This window comes from Syzygium oleosum, unplaced genomic scaffold (assembly GCF_021117445.2).
Source record: "Syzygium oleosum isolate NSW1041296 unplaced genomic scaffold, Sole_v2.1 Sole_v2.04, whole genome shotgun sequence".
Classification (NCBI taxonomy): Eukaryota; Viridiplantae; Streptophyta; class Magnoliopsida; order Myrtales; family Myrtaceae; genus Syzygium; species Syzygium oleosum.
The window spans coordinates 1,722,031-1,743,050 of record NW_026607488.1 but is presented as its reverse complement, the minus strand read 5'-3'; the positions used below and the strand labels follow the sequence as shown (position 1 = coordinate 1,743,050).

Genomic DNA, 21,020 nt, shown 5'->3' with positions numbered 1-21,020 from the left:
GTCCTAAACCTTTTAAATTGGTGCCAATTCAGTCCTAAACCTTTTGTTTTTGTGCCAATTTAGTCCTTCCGGTCAATGTTGACCGGAATTTGCTGACGTGGACGGCTGCCGGCAGGCGACCGGTCACCGGCGCCAACGTGGCGCTGACGTGGACAAATTAAATAATATTTTAATATTTTTTGAATTTTTATTTTTTCCTTTTTTTTCTTTTTTTCAACTTTTTTTGGCTTTCTCCTTCCTTCCTGGGCCGGTCGCCGGTCCGGCAACCGGCCAGAGGCCAGAGGCCGGCGAGCTCGACCTCGCCGGCCACTGGGGAGGGCGGCCTCGCCGCGGCCTGCGGCGAGGGCTCGAGCCTCGCCACTTTGCCTCGACCTCGCCCGGTGCCGGCGAGGCCCGGCCTCGCCGATCCGGCGAGGTCGGGCCTCGCCCGACCATGGCGAGGCTCGCCCTCGCCGCGGCCTCCGGCGAGTGCTCGAGCCTCGCCATGGTCGAGCGAGGCCCGACCTCGCCGGATCCGGCGAGGTCGGGCCTCGCCGGCGGCCGGGCGAGGCTCGACCTCGCCGATCCGGCGAGGTCGGGCCTCGCCCGACCATGGCGAGGCTCGCCCTCGCCACGGCCTCCGGCGAGTGCTCGAGCCTCGCCATGGTCGAGCGAGGCCCGACCTCGCCGGATCCGGCGAGGTCGGGCCTCGCCGGCGGCCGGGCGAGGCTCGACCTCGCCGATCCGGTGAGGTCGGGCCTCGCCCGACCATGGCGAGGCTCGCCCTCGCCCGGCGAGGCCGCTCTCCCGTGGCCCGAGGTCGAGCTCGCCGGCCACGGCCTCTAGCCGGTCGCCGGACCGGCGACCGGCCGAGGAAGGAGAAAGCCAAAAAAAGTGGAAAAAAAAAAAAAAAGGAAAAATTAAAAATTCAAAAAATATTAAAATATTATTTAATTTGTCCACGCGCACGTGGCGCCGTGACCGCGCGCCGGCCGGCAGCTGTCCACGTCAGCAAATTTCGGTCAAAATTGACCGGAAGGACTAAATTGGCACAAAAACAAAAGGTTTAGGACTGAATTGGTACCAATTTAAAAGGTTTAGGACTTAATTGACACCAAAAAAAGGTTTATGACTAAATTGACACCAATGCAAAAGGTTTAGGACTGAATTGCCACCAAAAAAAGGTTTAGGACTGAATTGGCACTAATGCAAAAGGTTTAGGACTTTTTTGGCACTTTTCCCCAATATATTAGCAGGAGTAGAGAGCCAATACAAGGAAGGGCCTTAATTAGATGGGCTTTCACGATGCAATCTACAACTTGATTGGCCTCTCTTAGACACTGGACTACCCGAATATTTTGATATTGGCCCAACAGAGGTTTGCATTCAGAGATAAGAGGGTGCACATCCCACGGTGGCTTATCGCAATCTATGAGGCAGCTTATCAAAGACAAGCTATTAGATTCCAAAGTGAAGTTTAGTTCAGTCTGTGCACGACACCGAGGCATGTTGTATGCTGTATTTCGGTCAATTGCATTGCCACTATACCAATATGTTGTGTGGGTACTTATTTACGTGACGAGAACTGCATAGTTTCTACACTATAAAAATACTATTTCATGGTTATCAAAGTTTGTCCAATCTAATCTAATGTGACATTTATAACTAAAAGAGTGCATTTGGTTTCGCTTTTAGTATCTGATTCTGATACCATATTAGAAAGTCAACTCAAAAACTAAAGCTAATAGATAAAGGGAAACTACAAGTCAATAAAAAACACTTAAGTCTCATTTTTAAATGATGTGGATTATTTCAATAGGGTAGATGTGTATACCTTAGGGAGCGAATTTGAAGCTTAAAGTTACTTGGATTGTACCATCAGGCTTGTGATTGTGAATATCCAGCAAGGATAGAGAAATCAGTGCTATAGAGTCAGTTTTATATGTTTGAGAATGATATTCGCTCGGTACATGTTCGAATCTCACACCATCAAGTGTAGATAATTTAATTTGGATCACTCAATTAGGTTTCTGCTCACATCTTATCTAATCGATGAGATTAATTAGTGGCATTTCATCGACTAAAGGGTAACCTAGGTAGCTAACATGAGCTTCTCCTTCGTTAAGTAAAACTGTGGCTTCTATTTATTTAATCATACGAGACAATCATTTGTGAGTATTTATGTTCTCGAAATATAGATTCATCAAATATATAGCAATTATATGTTTTCTAACACTTTCCAATATCGATTCTATGTTTTTCAACGCTTTTCGCGGGTGCAGGTGGGCCCGGTAAATTTCCAAAAAAGTCTTAAACCTATTATACGTGATTGATTCAATCATAAATCTTTTAATTTGGCAAATTTAGTCTTAAATCTTTTGACGATTTACCAATATAGTCCTTCCGGCCAAATTCAAAAAAGTTTAAGACTAAATTGACAACTATATAATAAGTTTGAGACTTTTTTTCTTGTAATTATCCCTAGGTGGGCCTAACACATGAATTGCAGGATGCAAATGTCACTAAAGGAAGGAATTGACCTGAATTACAATGTTATTATTAGTGGGTTAAAAAAGAATATCATCCACATGTATTTTTAGTTAAGATTGCAATGGGTGCAGCACACCAATCAGATGCCTAATGGGAGAAAGTTTTCTCCGATCAAATATAGAGGAAAACACAATTCGAAACAAATTAATGAATTCTGATGGATTTTTTTTGTATGAAGTTGAAATTCTCACTCTAGATTTGTACACAATATGCAATTTCAAAAGAAGTGTAAAGAAATGCCCTTAAATCATTCACCAACTTTTACCAATTCAAGCATCCATCAAGTACATCAAACACTTCTACACCTCATTTAAACACTTAATACAGATCTAGTTTTCTCAAGAACATACTTTTGTCATCTGATATTCATGGTCATTATTTTCTTGGTTAAGAAAAGGATAGTCCGTGTATCCAACAACAGGGTCACGAATATAAAAGGTCTCTTGGATGTGTTCATTTAATGGTCAATTCATCTTGGACCTATATACTAAATCAGGATTAGAAATGAAAATTCAACTGTATGATATCAAATCGGTATCACCATCGGTCCAGCTTTCATCCCTAGCTCTCGATTGAACACACCAGCTGACATGAATGTACCTTGATAAGCTCATCTTAGAGTTCGCATGAACTTGACTTCTTCATTTTTTGTACCAATTTGTTCGATAGATGGCATGATAAGCGAGTTTCGATTCCATATCAGCTTGGAAATATACGAACACATACAACACCAGAGAAAGGATTATAGATTGTTATAGAAGAAGGAAATTTAATTATTCATCAGACTCTACATAATTGATTCCATATTGTACGAATCATGTACCCAATTTTCACGGACATAAGGTATATGCAATGAACAAGTTGTCATCTTTCTTCGATCTTCCTTAGTGCTTAACTTGTGCAATGTAATCCCATAAAAAAACAATTCACACAAAGTTCCTAGGAGTACGAACAAACCAGTAGTATTTTCATTTACTAGTGTTGTCACGCCCCAAACCCCTACGGGCTCGTGACATCCCACTCTGGTCGAATAATTGCGACGTCCCAGGAACGTCGCCGACCCAACCCAAACATCAGAGCCACATGCGGAAGCGGATATAAAAATCCCCGGACTAAAATGACGACGACGGGGTAGACCACCATAACAATCAAACAACAATATATTCATACAGCACCAAATATACAAACATTATATTACAAACATATACAGCAAACCAGCATCCGAAATCACCGTCATAACAAAATATCAGGGGTTTGGTTATCTTAACTTCACTATCGGATAACCCAAGTTAAACAACCCCTAAAATACCCTAGGGGAAAACTACTGGTCACCTTCTTCCAATATGCTCCTGAGGATCACCTGTAGCTCCACTGGGCACCATGGGCGGCTCTTCAAACTCCAAAAAGAGGAGGCGGACCTCCCGGGCTTAAGATTGGGGTTCTAAAAGTGGTGGTTACACAACCATGAGACGAATCTCAATAAGTGCATAACCCCAAACCTCACGTAGGCTCTCACGTACCGCCAGACGAAAACACGCATAACACACGACAATCAATCAAACTAACAACCACACACGATCCTACATGGAATCCTTCATACACGTCCCTGCACGTTAGACAATAACACAGCCAACATATCGCAGCAATGAATCACAGACGCGCACGTGCCTCAATTATAAGATAAAACCCACTTGGGCACGTCCCATACCGTGCCTAGCAGTTTTTACCCCATAATTAAGCATCACATCACGCGATACAAACACACACGCACACTGACTCACACTGACTCACACCACGCATCACTTTCGCAAATCTCGCACCTCAAGCCAATTCCCGCTCATTCTCAACTTTTCCACCACTACCACTACCGCGCCCGCGTAAAACGCATCAGGCCAACGGTCTTCTGACCTCATCAGGCATCGACACCCCGTCGGGCCGGGCATCGTCACCTCGTCAAGGACGACATCGTCCCGCGTAAACGTACACGCCTCAGGACGGGATCCTACACATACTTTCCTTCTACCGCGCCCGCATAAAACGCATCAGGCCAACGATCTTCTGACCACGTCAGGCATCGTCACCCCGTCGGGCCGGGCATCGTCACCTCGTCAGGGACGACATCGTCCCGCGTAAACGAACACGCCTCAGGACGGACTCACCCCGCGTAAACGAACACGCCTCAGGGTATCACTTTTCCAACCAATCCTACATTCTCATACCTTCGTTCCACACATTCCACACGTACCACACGGCCACACATACACACGGCCATACACAATCCCACGCCACACATGCCTTACGCCAACACACATTAACATCACACAATCACGTCACACGGCCACACATGCTTGGCTTGGCACGCGGTCACACACAATTTCTCGCTCATAAAAATAAACATCCATAGAATCAGGGTAAATTTGGGCAGTTTACACGGTGACCGAAATCCCATCAAAATAAATAGTAAACGAACTCCAAAAATTTTAAAATTTGGATATATCATAAAACACATCTTGATCAACATTTCTTATGAAGAACACGAAATCAGGTTCAATCTGCAACCATGCCTTTTTGTCCTTCGAAATCAGACCAAAATCAGTTCGCTCTAACAGACTGTTTTGTCCTCAAAATACATTTATTTCAACACGCAAATCACCTTGAAAAGCTTTGAAATTTTTATGTCATAGAAAAGAGAGTCACCAACAACTTTAGTGAAGGAAGTTTATTGAAAATAGATCTGTAAAAGTTTATAAAAATTCGGCAAGACAAGAAGGTCGGGATGAACAGTGTTCCGGGCGGTTTTGATACGGTCTGAGAATGGGTCTTCGTGCGACCCAAATGGTCTCAAAAAATTCCAAATTTAAAATATGTTATACTTCAAGATGTGAGGAAAATATTTCGTGCGGGACACCACCCCTGATTCGGCCTCCAAAAATCTCTAGAAAAATAGCAAACCGGGAGGGTACAGAAAACACAATTTCGAGATTCACCCAAACTTCAAGGATCCGAGTCCTTGTTGATACCCACCGAACTTCAGCCCTCAAAATTCATTCCACAAGGTTCAAACTACCATACCACAACGATCACGGCATTACACGGCAATTTCACGCAATTAATTGCCGAATCAAACTATCCAATCTACGCGCCGAACAGAAAATCACAGCCCTTATCTCAGCCCCAAAACAGCCGTTTAAACTACCCAAACCGAGCCCTAAACATGTCTAACAATACCCGAGGTCCTAGGTAACGTTTGGGGAATTCACTTACCCTAAAAAGGCAGGACAAACTAGCTGGATGGATGGCTGAAACGGGCGGAACAGCAGCAGCAGCAGCTCTGGCGGTGATGGTGTCCGAACAGCTAAGGAGGAGAAGAACGTGGGAGAGAGAGAGAGAGTGATCGGGAGAGTTGGCTGAATGAGGGGGAGGAGAGAGAGAAATGGTCCAAGCTGGTCAAATATGATGGCTAGTGGGCGCCACGTGTCGCGATCCTACGCGATTTTCCCATTTTGCCCTTGATCCAACAGCTCTCGTTGGTCTTATCCAAATAATTGAGGGGCAAAAAGGTCTTTAGCCCCAATAATTGAGATAAATGCAAATCAATTAATTCCTTAATTATCCCCAAAATTCGGAACCAAATTTGGCCTAGGGGCAAAATGGTCATTTTTCCGGTCTCGGGTCGAAATTCCATTTTTCGTCCGTACCAACCCCAAATGTGTGTGGCCACTCAGAAATGGTGTCGGATTCGTAAAAATAGCCTCCTAAACTCTCGAAAATCGACTGCGAATCCGGAGGAATAAAATAATAATTTTTCCTTTCCCGGGCCAAAATTCCAATTTTTGACCGTAACCACTCCAAATATGCGTGGCCACCCTAAAATGACATCGGCCTCGAAAAATAATCTCATACGGCCTCAGAATCAACGTTGGGGTTCCGAGGGGCAAAATCGTAATTTTTCCGGTCCCGAACCGAAATCCATTTTTTTGCAGAAATGGGTGGCCCCAAGGTTAGCCAAGCCAAAAACGTCATCGGCTGCTCAAAATTGTCACTTTCAAAATTCTCGATTCCTGGGCCCGAATTCCAAGAAATGACTAAGATCGAACAATCGCAACTTTAGCTTATCTCTTGCTAACGGGTGGCTCGTTGGGATTACGCGCTCTCGACCCGTAACCGACACTAAGTCCAATCACGTTTAAGTTTGCTCGAACCAAGGCGACCTCGATTATCATATAATTGCGAGGGTCTGTCACTAGTTCCCCTTGGATACGATCAATCAAATAGATCGGTCTCTATTGGCCCAAAACATTCCCTCGTCAATCGATATGGTCGAAGATCGAACCAAGGTCGAGTTCTTTGGTCGTGCGAACTCAATCCCGTACTGGCCTTACCCCTAAGGTTAGCATCCCGTGAATGTGCATTTCCGGGTGAGATCTCACTATAAGTGCATTGGCCAAAATATTCATTTCTTAAATCCCGGGAAAAGGATCGAAAATTCAGAATGTTACAAGTGTGACACTTCCCCATTTTCCTAGTCAAGAAAAGGGTAATCTATGTAACCAACAACTGGATCTTGAGTATAAAATGTCTCTCTGTTGTAACCATTCAATGGTGCATCAACTTTGAATCGGCAGACCAAATCGGGGTTAGAGATGAAGAGCCGACCATATGATATCAAGTCTGCATCTCCATCGGCCAAAGCCTTCAGCCCGAGCTCTCGCGTGAAGCCACCACTCGACATGAAAGTACCTTGATATGCTCTCCTCCAAGTTCTCATAAATCGAGCTTCTTTGTCCTCCTCTTCTTCGCCGTAATTTTTCATGCCATGGGCCGTGAATCGAGGTTGAGTCACATGGAGATAGGCAAGTTTGGAGCCTATCTCGTTCTGAAACTTGTTCAGTCTCTCGATGACCGCTAGGCCAAGATTGAGTGGATAGGAATCCATGGCATCCATGTGGTCAATTGCCGACGAGATTCTAACTCCCATTCGATCCGTGCCAACTTCTCTTGTCACCACTTTGACAATCTCCATCAAGAATCTGCATCTATTCTCGATTGATCCTCCAAATTCGTCTGTTCTATCATTGGTCGAGTCCTTTAGGAATTAATCAATGAGGTAGCCATGTGCTCCATGGACCTCATCACCATCGAAACCTGAAGTTGAAATTGATTTAAGTATTAATACTTATGTGCAACAAAGTAAATAAAACTAAGTTTAGCATCCATCATGGTATGATTATAATTCCTAGACTAACCTGCCCGAATGGCATTTTTAGCTGCTCGGCGATATTGCTCGATAACTTGCCATACTTCATATGTTTGGAGGGCTCTTGGTCTGTGAGGAACATCGAGAGTATTGTCGGGCATGATGATTCTCCATTTATCGGAGATAGATTGATTTGTTGATGAAATCGGCGCGCCTCCACCAGGTTGATAAACTAATACAATCACCATAATATTTCAATATTGTCAGAAACAAGTATAGAAGGTGAAACTTAACAAGCTAACATTGCCTAATTAGGAAAACAGTAAAACTGCAAAAAAAAATTGTTACCATGATTGGTGGCACGACCAACGTACCAAAGTTGACAGAAAATGATGCTGCCTTAGGAATGAACAGCATCCACCACATTCTTCCAAGCTTCGACTTGCTCTTCAGTGTAAATCCCAGGAGTACCTGGAAACCTGGTTTAACAACATTATATTTTTCAAAGTTAATGATTTTCCTATGATCCAAAACAAGGTTCATATTACTTGCTGTCAAGCAATGAATAGCGTATAAATAGTTTGCAGTGCTCAGATGTACAACGGCATGTACACAATTTTAATTCCTTTTTGCGCTATATATAGAAGACAGCTTGATCTTGGACAAGAGGACATACCTGGCGACCGTGTTGGAGATGAGGGTGCCTTCGGTGATGAGAAAACCACCCTTGTGTTGACTGGGTCCACCTTATGTGGGGCCCAGCTTGCATAAAGCAAATAAAAAGAAAAGAAACAAAAGTCAAAATAGAAAAGAACAAAAAGAAAAGGGGCAGCTTCGTCCGTGTGCCCAGAAGAAGAGAGAGAAAAAGAAAAGTGAGTCTCACCGAGAGTGCAGGGGAGAAGAGCAAGAAAGGGGCACATCTTGGCGGTCCGATTTCGAAGGCCAAACGTTGTCGGAATTGGCTCAAATTTTAGTATATTATTCGTGAGACCGAGAGCTACGAGTTGATTGGTTTCGTTCGTTGAGAATCTCCTTCAAACTGTCCATTCACGGTTAGAGTTTTTCTCTTTTTATTTGTGTAAATTCACCTTTGTGGTGATGGAATGATGTTGTAATGTTGATGTTATACCTCTAGTGTGTGACTAGAGAGGAAATTAGTATGTATCTTACTATTCTTGATGATTAGTGGATGTTTTATGTGTGGGGCGGTCCGTGATTTTTCCCTCATTGGGTTTCCACGTTAAATCTTGGTGTTGTTCGTTATTGCATTTGTCTCCTTATAATTGTGAGCTTATATTGCTGGAATATTGTGGGTTGTTGTTGGAATTAAGTTGATTTTGGTCGGTTTAGTTTCGGGGGAGATATTGATCCAGGATTGGCTTGGTTCTTGGTGAATCGTTGCGGCGGTTCTCCCCAACACCTTGGTCGATCTTTGGGCATAGTACTCTGCATGCGCCAGCAACGGAATCTCATTGATCGCTCTGCATCTCATCATAGGCGCTAGCACTACCCTGTGAGAGAGATCGAACTTGCCCATCTGGCATGGAGTGAAGAGGTTCACGGCCATCTCGTGCGTAGCTTAAATTTCTGGTAAGAATGAACAACAAAGTATGATGGTGAAAACTTGAAGATGGTGTGATTTGAGGTTGATCTATACGGCTCATCGGTATTTGTAGTTTGTTGTTGCCATTTGAACATTGCAGCAAAAACTGGGAAGATTCGTTGTAATTCAGTTTTCGCATACCAATTTTTTTTTTCATATGACTTTTAGCGCAGAGTCGTCGCACGTTGGGAAGGTCGAATTGCAATTTGGCCTTCTTTAACCTGCTCTTTCTTCAAAAAAAAAAAGTGTGTTAAAGACGTTAAAGAATAGAACATTCTCTTTGCCCGACGTGGTTCTTACGTCAACCGTTCAACATTCCATCACCGGTTATGAGTCGGTGGGCGGTCGGTTCCTGTTCACATAGAGCAATCGGTCTCTGCTTCCTTGATAAATAATAATATGTTGGGTTATATCAATTATAATAATGATAATGACATTTTTCTCTTTGCTTTCTTGGTTGAAAAACTCTCATTGACTTCTACTTTGCGTGATTAGAATTTTACCTGCCATGTGATAGTTTGTTTGATTATGCACGAGAAGAACAAAAACTGTGGACGGTAGTTAGAGTTCAATTTGGACTACGCCATTGACATCTCATGTAGGAAAATTCAAGGGGGATGATATTAATAGTGTCCACGTGCAACTTCGTCTTTGCTCGAGTCGGGCTCTAGGAAACATGAGAACCAGAAAAGTGGTAAGGAGAGGTCCAGAGAGAGTGCGGACAAACCCGTGCCTTCATCAGTTACAACCTATTTTTATGGATGATATGGTGATGATAGTTGACGATGTTAGGGCCTTACCCCCGATCCCATGCCCAATTCCCGCATCTTTTCAACATATGGTGTCTTGTTGTATTGAGATGAAGGAGCAATCAAAGAAATTATTAGTGATAAGTGCACCAAAAATCATAAAACTTGTCGTTAAAGTGTAAATGTTTACTAAGTGTTATTAAGTACTAAAACTTATGAAATTTGTGCAATTAAGTCTTTCCGTTAACTTCATCCCGATTGGCTAATGGAAATTGTTGACATAACTTTTCATTACTTTTTGAAGACACGTGGCACACTGGCATCCAATATGAGCTACATTAGAATTTTTAAAATTTTAAAATTTTAAAAAGTAAAAATTTAAAAAAATTACTATTCAGCTTCCACGGCAAATCGGTGCAACGAAGAACAATCAAAGACTTAGGCCCCGTTTGGTTCAGCTTTGGGAAGGGGCTTTCGGCCTCGAAAGCCCCTTCCCAAAATACTGAACCGTTTGGTTCGGCTTTCCGGATTTGGAAAGCTGAAAGCTAGCATTTAGAATGCCATTGGAATGCTTAAGCTTATTTTTTCTTCCCAAATTGCCATCACTCAAATTTCAATTTTCCGGTTTTGCCCTGTCACTGTTCATCTTCTTCACGTGGCCGGCGAGGGTGGCCGGCGAAGGGCCGGCGAGGCCGGATCTGGCCGGCGAAGGCCCGGCGAGGGGCCGGCGAGGTCGCCTGACCTAGGCGACGGCCGCCTGGGGTCGGGCGACCGCCCAGGCGCCGTCGCCTGGGTCGGCGCTCGCCCGGAGTCGCGCAACCCAGGCGGCGCTCGCTCGGGTCGCGCGACCTCGGGCGACGGTCGCCTGGGTCGCGCGACTCCAGGCGACCGCCGACCCAGGCGACGGCGCCTGGGCGGTCGCCCAACCCCAGGCGGCCGTCGCCTAGGTCAGGCGACCTCGCCGGCCCCTCGCCGGGCCTTCGCCGGCCAGATCCGGCCTCGCCGGCCCCTCGCCGGCCACCTCGCCGGCCACCCTCGCCGGTGAAGAAGATGAATAGTAATAGGGGCAAAACCGAAATATTAAGAATAAAAATTGCCAAAGCTCTTTGCAAAAAAAAAATTTCCAAACACTACTCAGGCCAAAGTAGCTTCACAAATTTTTTTTTACCAAACACCACTTGCATTTCCCCAAGTGGCTTTCACCTAAAGGTATTTGCATTCCCCCAAGTTGCATTTGAAAAGCCGACCCAAACGGGCCCTTAGTGAAGCCATATATAGAAGAGAAAAAGCCACAAACTATGTTCACTGTGACACATTGTAAATAAAAAATCCCAAAATATATTCATTGTGACACATTTACACTAAACATTTTCTTGTGACATAAAAAATCCCAAATTTGTACCTATGTGACATATTTACCCTCCGTCAAGATTCCGTCTGATGATTTTTCAGCTTAAATAACTAGGGGTAAGCGGTTCCAGATTCCTTATAGGTTCCACTTGAAATCTGGAACTTACCCTTGGATATAGGTTCCTCATTTTTTGGAACTTGAAACCTAGCCATCGGAACTTGAAACCTGTTCTAGGGTAGGTTCTAAGGTCTAACATGTTTTTTTTTATTTCATTTTTAGTTAAACGAAACGAAAATGAATGTAATAATACTGAACAAGCTTGTCATTTACCAAAGAAAATACAAAAGACTAATTTTCCTGGCATTACGGTTCAAATAAATACAACTAAAACGATAAGTCATTACTTAAATCGATACTAGGGATGAATGGTTTCAAGTTCCCTATAGGTTCCACCTGGAACCTACCCATGAGAATAGGTTCCTCATTTTTTGGAATTTGGAACCTACCCTATCACAAGTTCCAGGTAGGTGTCGGGGTCTACCCAGGTTCCATCTGTATTATTAATTGAATAATCGCAATAAATCATCACATTTAATGACCACCACTTGCTGCTATGATCCACTGACCATAACTTATATTTAGATACACGAAGAATATGAAACATTAACAAGTCATAAAATGAAAGCTCTGATTAATGGTTTCAGATTATACACTCATCATCTAATGCCTTGAAACACCATAGGATCACGTGAAGATATAGAAAAAAAAAAAAAAAAGCTTGTTTAGGTTTCGGGTTCCAAGTTTCAAGTTCCGCCTACCTAGAACTTAGAACCTATCCGTCAAAACAGATTCCCCAATTTTTGGAACCTGGAACCTACCACACATACCTTGGAACCTGGAACCTATGAGTTCCTATCGGTTAGATTCTCAGGTTCCAAGGTAGAAACTGAAATCATACTCACCCCTAAAAATAATGTTGTTTTTATTTCACTTAAGCCACATGACGCCATGTCAAAACTATTTGCTTTTTGGTGTCCATATAGGCAGATTTTTAATTATCCTAATTGACAGAAGATAAATGTGTTACACAAGTACAACTTTAGGAATGATGGTGTCACAGAAAAAAATAGGAAAATGCGGCACAAGGAGCATAATTTAGGATTTTTGGTAGCTTTTGTCCCATGTAGAAACAGATTAAGGCAGAAATCACACTACTACAATCCATACTCAGCCGGTGAATCTTAACTACAATCCAAACTCTAACGAAAACAAAGGCAAGCGAGCTACTCTCCGCACCGAGAAAAGAACAGGTGCAGTTTCTGACGCTGGGCTTCGTTCCTTTCTGGACGGATAGATGGAGAAATGCTCAATCATCAGTTAGGTCTACCAGGAAATTGCCCAGCCAAACTAGACAATTTTTCACATGATCTATCAAGAAAATCAAGACCCCATTTCTTTTTTCTTTATTATAATATGTCTCGAGTTTGAGTCCGATAGACGAAACTCAACCTGAGATTAATTATTATTAGTGGAGATCTGAATATTCCGAATTGCATTTTTTATGGACACCCAAATATATGTTATGGAAATCAAATTCTTTGTTTCGGTGTCAAAGAATCCACGTTGGACAAGGATTCCTAGCAAAACAGGAAAAAGGAGTTATACGGAAATTTAATTTCCTGATGTGCGTTGGAGTTGCACTCAAGAATTGAAAGTCCAAATTGTGTCAGTGAAAAGAAGAAAAGAAAACGAGTTTTAGTTGGATTTTATTTCCCATTTTGACTAGGCGTGGGGGACTTCTCTGGTATATATATTATTCTTTTGGTTAGATTGAGAAGGGTGGTCACAGCGTGGTCTTCGTTATATATTCATGTCCGAGAAATAGAGAAATTTCGAAGCGCCGTTCACGAGTACCTGACAGTGAATATTTATCTGTGGGTTTCGTTCGTGCAATTACATCAATAATTTAGTATTTAATCCGAGTAAATTTTGTAGTAAGATTTGTGTACAATTTCTTAGTGAGATTGAGAGATTATTTCGTAAGGAATTGTGGAGCTAAACACTGCGTGAGTTATCGGATGTAATTGAAATTTGGAAAATACTGAGAGTGTTTGAGTAACTCGAGTATGGTTGTAATTTCCATTGTATCCTTTGATTTATAGTGGAATTTCATACTGCTATCTTAGTGGACATAAATCTGATATTCGATTTATTTTTTTATTTTATTTATTTTATTATTTGATCGCTTAACTTCCGTAACATTCTTCCTCAAAAAACAACAAATCTAGAAACGGAGGACCCAAAAGGAGAGAGAAATATACCTCGTCTTTTGCTGAAGCACAGGAATCGAGCCATTGCTCTGTCATAAAGATCTTGAGGGCGCAGAGGGCTTTGCTTCCACGTCTCGTCGATGTACTCGAGAATGAGGAACGGCTTGGAGACCACTCCGCCTCTACGGATGAGGACAGGGACTATATGGTGAACAGGGTTGAGTCGCATAAGCAGAGCGTTGCTGTTGATGACGTCTTCGTCGATGGAGTCTTAGGCTATGCCCTTGAACTTCATTCTCGATCTTCACTTTTCCTTGTAATTTTCATTTCTTGAACTGTCATTTCATATAATTTTGTTTTGATGTCATTTCAGTTCCAAGTATTTCCTTTCGATGTAATCTCAATTCCGGGCAATGTACGTTCCTCACATATAGATTCTTGTGGTTTCATTTACTCCCATCTAAAAAGCCATTAACATACTTTGTGCTCGTGTGAGGAACCGTGGAACGATCTCGGTCACCCTCTAGTTGTCTGAAGTTCAGATCACCTTTGCGCACTTCGATTTTTGTGAACATCTCTTTTGGCATACTTGCATATTGATTTTTACGAACACAAGGTATTAGACTTTTGTGGTGCTTTCCTAAATAGTGGTATCAGAGTCTAAGGTTGACTAGTGGGCCCCCAACTTAAGTAGCGCCGATACTCGACACGACACGACACGCCGACACATCATTTCTCAAAAAATAGAAAATTTCAACACGTTGGGACACGTTATATATTATATGTATATTTTTATATATACATGATAAATTGTGATTTTTGTGATTATTTCAATTAAATTGATTTGATTCAAATCCACAAATAAATAAATAATAATAAAAAGAGTTTCCGACTAGTGTCGGTGTCCAACACATGTCCAACACGACACGGAGGCCCCCGGAGAGTGTCCGTGCTTCCTAGCCCCCAATGCTATATCAGTATATTGAACTCAACAAAGAATCCGATATATGTGAGGAGACCATGAGTGAAAGGCACATTTGTACTGGTTGGCTAGCGATGATTGGAGATTCAAGTTGAGATTTGCTGACATTGAAGAATACTAAACTTGGATTGAGGGGCATCTAGCCAATATGCTAGAGACTCCTATATGAGTGGTAGAACGTTGATTGCACATGTGAGTGGATCGAAAGAAAAAAGAATTCTACACCGGATGTCTAAAGCTATAAGAAGAAATTGATAGTAGTTAGTTAATCCATAATTTAATGATTTAAGTTTTTGATTGACGGTAGATTCAACTAGTTTATCTAAGAGTTCAAGTTATGGGCTCCTCCTGGATCTCCTCGTTATGAAAGGATTAGACTTATATACTTTCCTTAAATTTATTATATAACAATCGATTTTGGATGGAGTTATGGATCCAAAATTACTAGTTAGTAAGCTTGTTCCTTAGCCTATGACACCCCTAAAAAAGAAACCGAAACCCCTTTTATCTTTTAACCAAAAATCCAATATTTTCTCCCATATTTCAGATTATTTCCCAATTTTCTGGGGCCCATCGTAATTCCTATAAGCTTGATGTGGACCCCCTTTCACAGCTTAATTTCCTACTAACTACAGAACTATTTTTTTATTTGAAACTAGCCACAAAACTCTAAGCATGGTGAAGTGCTTAAAATCTTTTGGATGATTTAAAAGTCGGTGCATTTTTGTCTATTAACGTAGCCTGTTAATGTATAAAAGAGAAGCCGCGAAATTCTTTAGCCTCAGCTCCTACAACTTAGGAACTAGTTGATGTGTCAAGAATGGATCATCATCACATACAAGTGGCCAGACATTAGATATCTGAATAAAGGTAATGTACATGATGATGATCAAGAATTTTTGTGGGAATTGTTGTCGTAGAACTTATTTATCTATTAACTAGAGAGTTCCAGTGGCCAACCTTCCTATTTAGGAAGGGGGAGGTGGGGAGTTCGAATCCCCACCTTTTCATGGAGGGCTAGGGGTGAAAAGGTAGGCTAGGGGTGGGGACGTATAGTTTCAGATGTGGGTTTCGACTTCCACGCCCTGCAAGAGATAGAGCAAAAGTCTAAGAGTGAGTTGAGAGTTAAAGTAAGATAGAAAAAAAAAACTATAGAGTTTAAAAAGCACTGGACATAACTTTTGTAGGATTGCTCCATAAGTGAAGATTGGTGAGACGTAAAATGAAGGAAATTGATGAGGAAGAACTGTGAAAAACTCAACATAAGACCTCCTAACTCTAATATAATCTTATGCTGTTTGTGCTATCAATTGTTCCAAAAGTTTAAGTTCGAATTTCTTAGAGAATGACATGACATTTTTTTTAAAATATTTTTATCTCCCATTTAGTTAATTGGAATGAAACAAATTAAGTGAATTAAAAGGAATTGAAAGGAATTGGCAATCATGAATGGAAAATAAAATTGGAATTATCATGTATGGTAACACCTTGAATTGGAATACAAGGTTTTCATAATTAGAAATATGGTTATGGCGGCAAAGACGGGAATCCCCTCTGCCTAGTGATTTTGATATTGAATTTCCTTCTTTTATTAATTCCTTCTTATTCATTCTCACCTCTCCCCACATCAAAGAAAACATGGTAAAGCGGCCTTTTTTTCCATTTCCGATGTCCATTTCGATTCATTCTTATTCCAAGTTACCAAACATTATAATGAACATGAATTAGGCATGTTTGCCATTCCACTCTTCTAGTTCCTAGTAAAACAAGCTTGGCCATTTTTTGACCCAAAAAAAAAAAACTTGGCCAGTAGATTAGACCACTTACTTTTCTCAAATAAGTTTGAGTGAGAATTAAATGAAATTTTAGTTCCTCTTCCGCCTATTTCCATCCAAAATTGTTTCCTAACCCAAAATATATTTATTATTTACTTCATCAAGGAAAAGAACTACATCTCATCTTGTTTTCCTCCACCTCTGATTAAAGGAAACATTTGACATCCAATTTTTTATTGATGGATTGCAAAAATTGATATCATCTACCCTTATTTTTGGTTAAATTTACATGTGGGTAATGTTCGTACTCACGACCTATCAATCAAAGACTTTATTAGAGGAGAACGCAGTTCATCCATTTGAAGTACCAAGGCATATCACAGGACCAAAATCAAAAGGGGTCATACAAAGATCTTCTGATTGATGAGTTACGGATATCAACAGCACCCGTGTTACTTTTAGTTCAGCTAGCATATGGGTGATATGCAAATCTATAAACCCCTAGTCTGAGGACCAACCGGAGGAAGAAGGAAATGGAGGAAACGCAGTTCCAAAGAAATTAACGAATCCAGATGTAGCATTTTTGTATGAAGTTGAAATGCTCACTCTAGATTTTTTGCACAATATACAATATAAAAAGAAGTGTAAATAACAAAATAAATGCCCTTATTTCATTCACCAATTTCCACCAATTCAAGCATGCATGAAATACACCAAATACTTGCTCCCCTTATTCAAACACGTAATACAGATCTAATTCTCTCAAGAATACACTTTTGTCATGTGAGAGTTCTTGTCATTACCTTCTTGGTTGAGAAAAGGATAGTCCGTGTATCCAACAACAGGGTTATGAGTATAAAAGGTCTCTCGAACATACTTATTTAATGGTGCATTAATCTTGAACCTATATACTAAATCAGGATTAGAAATGAAAATTCGACCGTACGATATCAAATCCGCATCACCGTCGGTCATAGCCTTCATCCCTAGCTCTCGAGTGAACCCGCCAGCTGACATAAATGTACCTTGATAAGCTCTTCTTAAAGTCTGCATGAACTTGGCTTCTTCATCTTCTGTACCAATTTGTTCAGGAGATGGCATGACTCGCGGTTGAGTTACATGGAGATAAGTGAGTTTCAATCCCATATCAGCTTGGAATGTGTTGAGTTTTTTTATCACTGTGAGTCCTAGGTTGAGTGGATCAGAATCCATGGCATCGACATCATTGGACATAGGCGAAATTCTAACCGCAACTCGATCGCTACCAATGACAGCAACTACCGCTTGAATGATCTCCATCAAGAATCTGCACCTATTTTCAATGGAACCACCATATTCATCTGTCCTATCGTTGACTCCGTCCTTCAAGAATTGATCGATGAGATAGCCATGTGCTGCATGGAGCTCGATCCCATCGAAACCTAACGTTTATCCAACATTGATGTCAAATGAACACCATGTTACCAACTTATAAAACGTTAGAACATTATGATTCGCTCAGATCCATATAGGTCAAGACTGCCCAAAATACTTCTATAGATGGACTAGGCAATGCCTAATAGGCGCAGGGTTATGATCAGATCGGATGGGAGCTTTGTGAAGCTATCAATGTGATCATGACAACTTGGCGAGTGCAAGTCTGCTTTAGGTGTGCCAAACATTAATATAGTAAAATTTCACATTATTTGACTGTGGTTATACAGTGCCTTGGATACATAAAATCTCCTTCATTTAAATACTTAAACATTTAGATTGGACATTTCTCACAATAGTATCCAAAGAATCCACATGTTTATTGAGTCAAATAATCAATCCTGACTATGGGACAAATTCTCGTTTTGGTCTTAATTAAGTGCATCAAGTCACTTTCTTGTTGCAATTTTCAATTCGCCAATCAAATCACTTTCTTGTAACCATTTGACCCTGTTAGATGTAACTTCTGTTTGAATCCTTATCTGATGCACGTGAACGCAAACATTACGTAAGTTAAAAAATTTGAATATCATGTGTTATCAAAATTAAAATGGGCGAATTAAGACGAGAAATTTCGTAGCCTAACCTGCTCGGATGGAGTTTATGGCTGCCTGACGAAACTGCTCGACAACCTTCGGAATTTCACATGTTTCCAGGGCTCGAGGTTTGGAGAAATTGTCTTTGGTTCCATCAAATCATGAGTATTTTCCACTTCTCCGATATGGACCGGTTGGTTGACGAAATTGGTGCACCCCCACCAGGCTGATATACTAACAAACTAGAAATAAATTATGACCAAGCAATAATATAACTCTAATTTTCAGGATGCCAACGCAGAAAAATGGATCAATTCGAGAGAGAAACTTCGTATACAGTGAAAAATTAAAGAAATTACTTTTATGGGATGCCCGACCCGCGTGCCATAGTTGACAGAAGATTAGACCACCCTTGGCATGAACAGCATCCACCACTTTCTTCCATGCTTCGATTTGTTCTTCGGTGTAAATTCCAGGAACATGTGGATACCTATACTCATTTGGCATTAATATAGCTCGGACATGTTAATCAGGCGATTCACCTAGCTAGAAACAACGTTAATAGAATAAACAAACATTTTAATTTATTTAGGTCATTATTGAATAGTTAATTAGATCTTAAACTGAAACTAGGTTTGAACCAAACCAAACCGATCAGCCTGTTCATCTTCATTTGACTCTATTCCAAACTCTTAACAAAATAATTTCATTTAGTCTCAATTTTTCTAACAATAATCTACAGGACGTTCTAAGGTTTAAGTATAAAGGAGAAAATTATGATCTACCATAATCTTTCATGTTATCAGGGTATATATATGGTATAAAATAACCGATTACAATCTGAAAGTTAATTGAAAAAGAAGAAGCAAAAACGTGAAAAGTACCCAATTCCCTCTTGAGCGATGGTTGTGGCTTCACTGATGAGAAGACCACCCTCCGTCGACCGCTGTCCGTAGTACTCGGCGAGTGCCGGCTGTGGCACTCCATTCAAGGCTCGGCATCTTGTCAAAGGCGCGAGCACCATCCTGTGCCGCCACGCCAAACATGACTCGGTTTCAGTCTCATATGACCCATTAAGAATCGAAAACGGAGAGCAAGAGCAACTACTATCAGATGGAGAGTACCAATACCCACCTGTGTGAGAGGTTGAATTTTCCCATCTTGTACGCACTGAAGAGGTCTGTCATTGCTATTTTTTGGTTCGGGAAAAACAGATGAAGAGACCGATAGATTTAAGAGAATCGCGTTTATGAAAGCCAGAAAAGGCGTTGATGATGGGTAGATGGCTCTATTTATATAGGCACGGAAGATCCTCGTCCTTGGAAGGTAGGATGATTGACTTTGACGCAATCAATTAATTTTATTAAAAAACACATGCTGGGGAAATTTCAAAAGAATCCCTCAAGTGAGGTACTTTTTTTCCAAAACATCATTCAAATTGAAGTGCCCATGAATTAATGACTTTATAGCAATTGACACCCCATCTCACCGGGCCACAAATATTCACCGTACGACGATCACATACGTGTCACGTGTCATATTTCGCACCATGGACAAGGACCATAGGGACCGTCACCACTTGCAATGACAAAATGCAATTCACATGCATTGATTCGCACAAAAGGAAAGGAGAGAATGCAGAGACAAATCCTCCAAAACAAGTTAAAAAATCACCCCCAAAAAAATACTTTTTCTCGTACGGTCGACCTCACATTCCGCGACATGCGACCACCTTGTTGACATGTTTTTTCAACAAGTTGCAATCGCCTTCTCTTTAGACAAAGGAAGTACTGAAATTGAGTTTAGTTTGTCTGGGAAATTCGATGAGGAAAATTGTCCAAAAGTCATAAACCTATTATACTTTTGCTAATTCAGTCATAAACCTTTCAATTTTGCCAATTTAGACCTAAACATTTTGTATTTGTGCCAATTGAATCCATCTGCCCAATTTTGGCTGATGGACGGTGATGTGGCCGCCGGCTGTCTGGCCACCGCTAACGTGACAATTTTTTAAATATTTTTTTCAATTTTTTAAAAAATATTTTTTCCTTTTTTTTTTCTTTTTCTTTTTTTTTTCCTGTCTTTCTTCCCTCTGGCCAGTCTGGCGAGAGGCATGGGCCGGCGAGGCCGACCTCGCTGCCCTCTAGCGAAGCCCGCCCCTACCGAAGACAACGACATTTTTGCTCTTTGCTTCTCGTTGAGAATAACTCTAATTGACTTTTACAGTGTGCGATTATAATTTATCTGCGAAATGGTTGTTTAATTATATACGAGAACAAAAACTGTTGGGCGGTATTTAGAGTTCAATTTGGACAACGCCATCGGCATCTCATGTAGGGAATATCGAGAGGGATAAAAAACGCAGCCTTTGAACATATCGAAATTTGATTTTCATTTGAGTTTTAGCTCAAAGTCGTCGCACGTTGGCACAATCGAATTGCAATTTGGCCTTCTCTGCCCTTCTTTTTCTCCAAGAAAAAGTGTGTTGAAGGATGTTGGACGAAGGTGCACGGTGACCGAAAAGCGGTGTGATTCATTGCAAGGTTGTTTTTTCC

At 41.4% G+C, this 21,020-nt stretch overlaps 2 pseudogenes; both read right to left on the bottom strand.

Moving 5' to 3' along the window:
• Nucleotides 1-7,032: 7,032 nt before the first annotated feature.
• On the bottom strand, nucleotides 7,033-9,335 carry LOC130137921 (12-oxophytodienoate reductase 3-like; annotated as a pseudogene).
• Nucleotides 9,336-17,218: 7,883 nt separating this feature from the next.
• LOC115693616 (12-oxophytodienoate reductase 3-like) lies at nucleotides 17,219-19,719 on the bottom strand (annotated as a pseudogene).
• Nucleotides 19,720-21,020: the final 1,301 nt, after the last annotated feature.